Genomic DNA, 8,525 nt, shown 5'->3' with positions numbered 1-8,525 from the left:
CTTAAGGAACCCAACTCCTTCCCAGGCTTCGATTCTCCCTCTACCTCGAATGCTGCCATCACAGCCATTAAAGCTTATAGCGAACATATCGCCGTAAAAATTATAGTACACAAAGATTTTGTTCTTAATAGAGTCGCCCTCTTTGATACAGGCGCCAATAGCAATTGTATCGTCAAGGGTCTTATACCCACTAAATATCTACAAAAAAGCACCTCTCGTCTCTACTCTGCCATCAGAGAAAAGATGCAAATCGATTACAAGCTTTCCAAAGCCCATATATGTAACAATGGCATTTGTCTTGTTAATGATTTCATCATCACTGAAGGTATCACAGAAGATATCATTCTAGGAATACCTTTTATTAATCAAATTGGACCTTACACTAGTGATTTTGATGGAATTCACAAAACGATTTTAAATCAAAATCTGTTCTTCCCTTTATTACGGCCCCTCTCTCAAGAAGAAGGCGCCCTTATTAAAGAAAGGACTTATTTTAGAATCAACAGACTTTCTTCACATATTGGTTTTCTTAAACAAGAAATTCAAATAAAGAAAATCAAACAACTTTTAAAAATCCCAGAGATGGTAAACAAAATTATCAATCTCCAAAAGACTTTGGAGGAAGAAATTTGTTCCAAATTTCCTAATGCCTTTTGGGAAAGAAAATGACATTTATTAGAACTTCCTTACATTACTGGTTTCAACGAACAGGCCATGCCTACTAAGGCCAGACTCATCCAAATGAACCAGGAAATGATGGAAATCTGCAAAGACAAATTAACCATTTGCTAAAAAATGGTATCATCAGAACCTCGAATTCTCCTTGGAGTTGCTCTGCCTTCTATGTCAATAATAGTTCCGAAAAGGAGTGAGGAACTCCCAGGCTCGTAATAAATTACAAGCCTTTAAATGCGGTCCTAAAATGGATCGGGCATCCAATCCCTAACAAAAGGGATCTTTTGAAAAGAACTTTCAAAGCCAACCTTTACAGTAAGTTTGATATGAAGTCAGGATTCTGGCAGATTCAAATAGCTAAAAAGGATAAATACAAGACGGCCTTCAATGTCCCTTTTGGGAATTATGAATGGAATGTTTTACCTTTCGGTCTTAAAAATGCTCCCTCAGAATTTCAAAACATCATGAACAAGATCTTCAATCCTTATAATCATATGTCGATTGTTTATATTGATGATGTGCTAATTTTCTCAGAAAATATTGATTCCCATTTAAAACATCTTAACACCTTCTTTAAGATTGTTAAGTTTAATGGTTTAGTCATAAGTACTAAGAAAATAAAGCTCTTTTAGACCTCCATAAGATTCTTAGGGCATGATCTTTATCAAGGTAGTTATAAACCTATCTGTAGGGCCATAGAGTTCTCCTCTAAATTCCCTAATGAAATTAATGATAAAACCCAACTTCAAAGATTCTTAGGAAGTCTTAACTATGTAGCAGACTTTATCCCTAACATTAGACAGGTCTGCGAACCTCTTTACAAAAGACTTAAAAAGACCCCAGTCCCTTGGAGTTCTGATCAAACTAATGTTGTCATTAAAATAAAGGAATTAGTCAAGAACCTTCCCTGCCTAGGAATTCCTAATCCTGAAGCCTTTATGATTGTTGAAACTGATGCTTCGGATATTGGTTATGGAGGTATATTGAAACAAAAGGAAAATACTAGTTCTTCTGAACATTTAGTCAGATTTACGTCTGGAATATGGAATTCCGCTCAAAAGAATTACAGTACAGTTAAAAAGGAAGTTTTATCTATAGTGCTATGTATCACCAAATTTCAAGATGATCTTTAGTGCTATGTATCACCAAATTTCAAGATGATCTTATTAATAAAAATTTTTTACTAAGAGTAGATTGCAAATCTGCTAAAGAGATTTTAGAAAAGGATGTTAAAAATTTGGTTTTGAAACAAATATTTGCTAGATGGCAAGCTCTCCTATCTAGCTTTGATTTTCAAATTAAATTTATCAAAGGAGAAAATAATTCCCTTCCCGATTTTCTAACAAGAGAATTCTTACAGGGCCAAAATGAGGCCTACCACACTGGGGAAAATCCCAGTAGGCAGCAAACCAGAACAAACCAAGATGGCTAGACCATTTGATCTCCCATCAGCTTCAACAAATCCCTTAAGACCATCAGTCCCTCAGAGGCCTGCACTAAAATCAGAACTTCAATCACCATTCCAAAACAAATATGCAGCTTTGGCAGAATTTCCAAAGATCCCTCTACCAATGCCGTCTAAATTGGTAGATTTAAAGACTAATAAGCCTTTTTATAAAGGGCAATCATCGAGTTTATCTATTCAGTCCAAAAAGAGTTACGCTATGAAGGGTCCTGAAACCTTCGCACAAGCTGTAGACCCCACAGTGGTTAAACCAATACCAACTCCTCCCATCAAGGAAGAATTCAAATTCATTACCACTCAAGTAATGCCAATTATTGCTTTAGATAAGGAATATGAAGGATATCCATTAGATCAACTAATCAAGCCGGTCTACAATGATAAAATTTTGTGGATACTGAGAACCCACTCAAAACAAGAAGATATTATGAAGCCATCCTTGTAGACACTGATTCTATTGAGGTCGAGCATTCTATGAATGAGCGAAATCCGGAATATATTGATTATTCTAGATTCACCATTAAAAGAGTATTAACTCCTTTCAACTGGTTCGCAGATCACCTGCATACACCAATTGCACTATCCATGCCCCATAGGCCCTAAACCTACAATTGGTACGACTATAAGTCGTCATGGTTCAATTTTTTATATGTCAGACCAGGACACACCTGGTTTATTAAATATTGTCCAGCTATGGTAGATGCCATTATTCCTAGATGGTTCTATGCATGGTGGATATATTTTGGAGGGATTAAAGAAATCCTTCCCCAATAGTTCTTAAACTAATTCACTAATTTCTGTTCAAAAGAAGGGTGTGTAACCCTCCCAGAACATATTCAGATGTGCAAATTCTTCATCAAAAAATGAGTCTCCTACATTATTTCTTGGAACTTCGCTAAAGGAGAGCAAGACAGAATAAAATATTTATCCAAAGAGATAAAGGTCAAAGGCTGGACTCCCAAGCCAGTAGCTCCAAAAACTCCAAACAAAGAGAAAACGACAGTGTCCTCAACCAGTGCTTCACAAAATAAGAAGGCATTAAAAGAAAAACTAAAGAAGGCTTTACAAAATATGGACAACCAAGAAATCAATGAAGAAGAAGTGTTACAACTTCTAGAAGAAGCTTCCTCCATAGGAAGTAGCAATAACAATGGTGATATGCTAAATCCTAAAGGGATAGCTATGGCCTATTTGGACCCCAATTAAGAATAGGGAAATGACCCTTCGAAGAAGTAGAGGTTCAAAGAACCGGAATTACTTTTTGAAAGGGCATTTTACTATTCCTAACTGGAATCCGTAGGACCAGATGCTTTCCAAAAAGGAAAAGGACAACGCAATCAATCAATCAAAAGCGAAAGGACAAAGCAATCAATCAGCTTTTTAAAAGCTAAGCACTTCAACACTAAGAAATAATCTTAGCCTTACATTTTTATGCATTAGAAGTACTGTACTATCTCTCTCTTGTCTATATAAGACTTGTTGTAATACTAGAGAAGAAATCAAAAAAATTTCCTAGACAAGAAATATTTCCTCCTGCCTAAGCTCTTCTCTTGTAATGTTTTAAAGTTTGAATAAAGTGGGGAGGGGGGGGAGGTTCCATATCCGAGGTAGTAGGGCTACCTGGATCATAGAGATTCTCGGGTTCTAGGGCCTCTTGGACCCGAGTATGTTGCTGGTAATAAACTTTACGAACAGGACCAGGGAAGTCAACTCCTTTAACTTTCCCTTTGTCAGTATCATTTTTCCTCACTTCCCTCAGGGGCACCTGTTACTATTTTCACTGCCTAATAACCAATTTGGACTAGAGGTAAGGAATAACCAGTTACGCCAAAAGATGTAGTTAATACGGCCAGAACCACACCTGTAACCCAAGTCAATTCACGAGGTTTTTTAAATACACCGTTGAGATACACACAAAATACATGCAGGATCATCGTTAGGACCATCATACTTTCCGACCATCAATGAACTGATCGGATTAACCAACCAAAGTTGGATTCAGTCATTATTTATTGAACAGAAGCAAAACTCTCAGTAACGGTCGACCGGTAGTAAAAAGTCATAGCAAACCCAGTAGCTACTTGTACTAAAAAACAAGTAAGCGTAATCCCCCCTAAACAATAAAATATATTGGCGGGGGGGGGGGGGGGGAACGTATTTACTAGTTATATCATCCGCAATTGCTTGAATCTTGAGACGTTATTTGAACTAATCATATACTTTATTGAGATAGGTGGAACTCCCCCCCTGAGAACCCTATATGAGACTTTCCTCTCGTGCAGCTCAAGCAAAAACACCCAAATACTAGTTGTAACAGATATGGAATAGAATGTTTTAAAGTTATTAAGTTCTAATCCCATCTTGTCTGGAAAATCTGAAAGCTCTTCTTTGTGGCGATAATACCAAAATATCAAGTTGGCACAGTTGTCTTTATCTTTATTTTGATAATGGGCCTCTTGAACAGGCTTCCGATAAACTTTGATTTTCTGCTAGCCCAGCACTAACTCTTCGATATATTTCTTGCTGAAAGTACCCCTAATAGCATTGATAATGAGTGGGCCCAAATAATTCTATCAAGGTAGTTATCGAACCATACCACATAGTTCTAGCAACAACAAAAGCTGCAAAAAAGACAACAGCAATACTACTGGAAAGGATGGTTTCAATATTTCCCATATGTAATCCTTTGTATAGACGTGGTGGACGGACACTAAGATGGAATAGGCCCGCTAATATGCCCAATGTTCCTATTGCAATATGATGAGAGGCTATTTCTCCTAGAACAAAAAGATCAAAACCTTCTACGCCCCACGCTGGATTTACAGGTTGTACTTTTCCCATTAGTCCATAAGGATCGGACACCCATATTCTGGGACCATAAAAGCCTGTTACATGAAATGCACCAAAACCAAAGCAAGCTACCCCTGAGAGAAATAAATGGATTCCAAAGATCTTTGTCAATTCCAAAGAGGGTTTGCCTGTACATTCATCACAAAATATTTCTAGATCCCAATATACCCAATGCCAGATAGCTGCCAAAAAGCATAAGCCAGAAAACACAATATGTGCTCCCGCTACACCTTCATAACTCCAAATACCCGAATTCGTTATAGTCTCCCCTGTGATACTCCAACTGCCCCATGAATTGGTTATTCATAAATGAGTCATGAAGGGTATAAAGAACATACCCTGTCTCCACATTGGATCAAGAATAGGATCAGAAGGATAAAAAATCGCTAATTCATATAGAGCCATCGAACCGGCCCAACCAGCAACTAGAGCTATATGCATTATATGAACAGAAAGCAACCGACTGGGATCATTCTATACAACGGTATGAATATGATACCAAGGCAAACCCATGGAAATACCCCTTATATCAAAGATAAATGGACACTACGTAACTTTATTGCATTGGAAAAGACTATAATATGACTATCCTATGGACTACTCTAGTTCAGTCGATTATTTCCGAATCAAGGGTGTTCTATTCTGGTGGTAATAATGGAAAAATTTTGTTCGTAGGAACAAAGAGAAGAAGATTTATTCTATACTCGATAAGTACCAATATGCAATAGGGGGGTTGATCTCATTTTCTATGAGCGAATGAGTCCATACTTATTTATCATTATAAAGACCTATTCGTAATAATTGGAGTTTATTCATTCTGTCTTTCTTTATCAATTATTAGAATCTATGGATAAAATAAATACGATAAGAACCAGTATGAATATTCTTAAGACAGTAAAAAATTGTTACGTTTCCACCTCAAAGTGAAATATAGTATTTAGTTCTTTCTTTCATTTAATGTCTATTGGTGTTTCAAAAGTTCCCTTCCGAGGTCCTAGAGAGGCAAATCTACTTTGGGTTGACGTATAGTGTGATTTGTCAGATATATTGGGTCATATGGTATTTCCCCATTCTCTCCCCCGATCGAGATATCCCCCGTTTCGCCCAAGAACAATAAAATGATAAATTGAATCATCAAAAATTTTGAGGGTGAAGTGCAATAAATCAATTTTTTATGGGATTCATATTACTATTATCAATTAGAATAATTTATGGTTGTCTTGGTTAGACTAAAAAAAGGAAGTATCTAGGCTCTGTTCAGAAAAAACCCAATTGGATTAGTAAGATATCTATGATTGCTATTCATATTTTTTCTTTGTAATTTGTAAAGAGATCCTAATTGTCAATAAAAGTTATCTCAACTCTAATAAATACTTGTATAAAATGAATTGAAAAAAAAAAGAAATACAAAAAGAAATGGTAATGTGAGCATTTGTCCTATATGTATAAATCCAAATCGAGCGGATCTTTACCTGGAGTAGAGCATAAACCTAAAAAGATGAAACAGACCCATTCAGGAACAAGAAAATACCATCGTGGTTTGGATTAAATCTTGATGAAAGAATACATCAATGAGAAGTTAATTCGATAAGTTTGATGACCCTTTCTTATAACTTCTAATTTTATACTAGAAAATCGAAAATAGAAATATAAAAAAGGAGTCAAAAATCCTCTTTATTGAAAAATCGAAGAAAATCCCTTTCGTTAGAAGTAAGAAAGAACCTTTCTAGAAAAAAAGAAAGAGGACTGGAATCAATACATTGATTCATAATTTTCTTGAACCGTATACATCAAAAGGTGCATGTACGGTTCCTAAGGAATACAATTTTACCCTAATCAACTGACTTTATCGAGAAAGATTAATTTTTTTACGCTAAGGTAATTATAGTGAGATTTCGAATCAACTTATTCGTCTTATGGTATATCTCAGTATCGAGGATGAGACCAAAGAGCTATATTTGTTTATAAACTCTCCTGGGGGTTGGGTAATACCTGGGGTGGCTATTTATGATACTATGCAATTTGTGCGACCAAATGTCAATACAGTATGCATGGGATTAGCCGCTTCAATGGGATCTTTTATCGTGGTCGGAGGAGAAATTACCAAACGTCTAGCATTCCCTCAAGCTTGGCGCCAATGATGTTTTTATTTGAGAGAAAAAAGAAGAATATCCCTTCGCCATATGAATACTAAGTATTAATAGCATGGCACTTCGAATTCGATATGAGAAATTTTTGTATTGTTTTTTTTTTCAAAACATTAGATTCTGTATCAAGAGAGTAGTATGAGATAAGGGGTATTTCCAATTTTCTCTTATCCATTGGGAGTTCGGTTCAGCGTCACAAAATTTTTTGATTTCATACCGTAGAGTTCTTAACAATATTTATGTTATGAAAGAGTACGAAAAAAATAATATTTTTTCCTTATTTGATCGGATTAAAAAAAAACTTTGGGATTGCTGAATCATAGACAAAAAAAAGAAAAAAGAAACATATAAAGCAACGGAGCCATTATAGTATTTTTTAACTCCTCCGAAAGGAAGGATGGCAATTTGATTATTTACCAATTGGAGTCTGATAGATTCTATTTTTCTCTTTCTTCAATAGAAAGGAGGGTGGTCAATTTTCTTTTATAGCCGTATGCACAAAAGATGCTTGTACGGTTGTTCAATTCTATCTTTTTTCTATTCTTTATCTTTCTTTTCTCTTTTCTTTATCATGCGAGATAGGAGAAGCTTTTATTTTGTTATATCATTAGGGTAATGATGCACTAACCTGCTAGTGGTTTTTATAGGGCACAAGTAATCGAATGTGTCGTAGAAGCGAAAGAACTGCGTGAAACCCTCACAGGGGTTTATGTACAACGAACGGGCAAACCCTTCTGGGTTGTATCCGAAGATATGGAAAGAGATGTTTTTACATCAGCAACATAAGCACAAGCTTATAGGATTGTTGATCTTGTAGCGGTTCAATAAAAATAACATGGATTTTGTGCAAATCACAGATTTGCAATTTTATCTTGGAATTGAATATTCTATTAAATTAAATATTCTATTAAATAGAAGTAATTCATCATCATTCGGTTAGGATCAATCTAAACCAACCCATCATATTATGTATACGATTCAGTATGCCAACTATTAAACAACTTATTAGAAATACAAGATAGCCAATCAGAAATGTCACGAAATCCCCTACTCTTAGGGGGTGCCCTCAGCGTCGAGAAACATGTACTAGGGTGTATGTGCGACTCGTTTAGATCATAAGCTAGCACAAAAGAAAGAAAATGAATTTTACAGTATCAATGATCAGTACCAGTGAATTGGATAGGATGGAAAAACGAACTCCATTCATTATTAAAAAAAACTCTATCATATCCCTCTATTATGTATGAAGTTTATGGTTTCGATTGGTGTAAATCCAATCACCTAAATTTAAGATGATAGGAAATTCTCCATTGGTAACAAATGGTTATCCATTAAGCGGAGGAAATCTTATTTTAAAAGCATAAAACATAAAGATTAGTTAGGCTCCCAAT

General features: G+C 35.6%; 2 pseudogenes; one reads left to right on the top strand and one right to left on the bottom strand.

Annotated features, from left to right (window-relative positions):
• Positions 1-4,573: 4,573 nt before the first annotated feature.
• On the bottom strand, positions 4,574-5,673 carry LOC124892824 (annotated as a pseudogene).
• Positions 5,674-5,944: 271 nt separating this feature from the next.
• On the top strand, positions 5,945-7,962 carry LOC124892838 (annotated as a pseudogene).
• Positions 7,963-8,525: the final 563 nt, after the last annotated feature.

This window comes from Capsicum annuum, unplaced genomic scaffold (genome assembly GCF_002878395.1).
Source record: "Capsicum annuum cultivar UCD-10X-F1 unplaced genomic scaffold, UCD10Xv1.1 ctg5104, whole genome shotgun sequence".
NCBI classification, from domain to species: domain Eukaryota; kingdom Viridiplantae; phylum Streptophyta; class Magnoliopsida; order Solanales; family Solanaceae; genus Capsicum; species Capsicum annuum.
Note: the sequence above shows the minus strand (reverse complement) of the source record. Positions and strands in the feature narration are given on the sequence as shown.